Consider the following 1,254-nt stretch of genomic DNA (forward strand, 5'->3'; position numbering starts at 1 on the left):
GTGTGGTGTGTGTGTGTGGCCAGCTCAGCCCACCAGGGGGCGGGCTGGCTGGCATATGATGCTGGGGGATTGAACCGCGGTCCCTGATGCTTTGCTAAGCTTGTTCTAAGTAGGTGCTTTAGACCACTGAGCCATCTCTCCAGCCCCAGCACTGCCTTTTGACCTTTGTTGTAGTTATAGCCTTAGCACCTACTGAAGTTCAGGTGTAGCTCTACAAGGTTTGGATTTATCCAGCTGTACCTGGCTTGTGTCTGGCTGCTGTGCTCAGTTCTTTCCTGTTGCTGACCTTTGGGGTGAACCTGTTGTGCCCCTCTGGCAAGATGTTCTGCTTCTGGACTAGCTGTGTCATTCTGTCCTGTGTACTTTCTGCAGGGATTACAGCTGAAGAGTTTCACCCCAGGCCTATATTCCAGGCCTGAGCTTGAGTTTGGAGGGGACAAGGTATTGTAGGGGTAGAGGCAGCTCTCCCACACACTCACTGGGCCTGGACTAGGACTGGATCTGGGGGTTCCCAGAAGGTGACAGAAATTCCTACTCTGTAGTTGGGCTGTGGGGGGGGGGTAGTACGGAGTGATGGGGGGGCCGTCCCAAGAGGGTGAAAGATGGTGTCACCCACGCTCGCCTGGGCCTGGACCAATAGGTCCCACCGGTGCAGGGTAGCTAGAAGCTCTCCCTCACACTCACTGGGCCTGGACTAGGACTGGGTCTGGGGGTTCCCGGAATGCAGCAGAAAATCCTACTCAGCAGCGGGTGGGGTAGGGGAGGTGCTGTGGAGTGGTGTGGAGCATCCTAAGGGAGTGGAAGAGGGTCTCACCCACTTTGCACCTGGCCTGGGACGTGTATGTCCTGCAGCACTGGGTAGCCAGAAGTTCTCCCACACACTCACCATGTCTGGGCTAGGACTGGGTCTAGGGGGTTCCTGGAAAGTGGCAAAAATTCCTACTTGGAGGGCAGGGTGGGGGAGGTGCTGCGGAGTGGTGGGGGGCATCCCAAGGAGGGTGGTGAATATTTAATTTTATCAAATTAATTCAATTAAAATCAAGCTGGAAAGCTACACTTGACTAGGGGATAGCATATTGGATAGCACAGTACTGTAGTGACATGTTTTCAACTATGTTAATGTCATTTAAATTTACTAGGAAATTGTATAATCATTAGCTGAGTAAATGTTCCAGACTATAAAAATAGGGTAGTACTTTAACATATAACCCTGATATTTTTTTTTCAGGTTACATTGCAAACTTTATTGATCAT

This window comes from Octodon degus, unplaced genomic scaffold (genome assembly GCF_000260255.1).
Source record: "Octodon degus isolate 3935 unplaced genomic scaffold, OctDeg1.0 scaffold00005, whole genome shotgun sequence".
NCBI classification, from domain to species: domain Eukaryota; kingdom Metazoa; phylum Chordata; class Mammalia; order Rodentia; family Octodontidae; genus Octodon; species Octodon degus.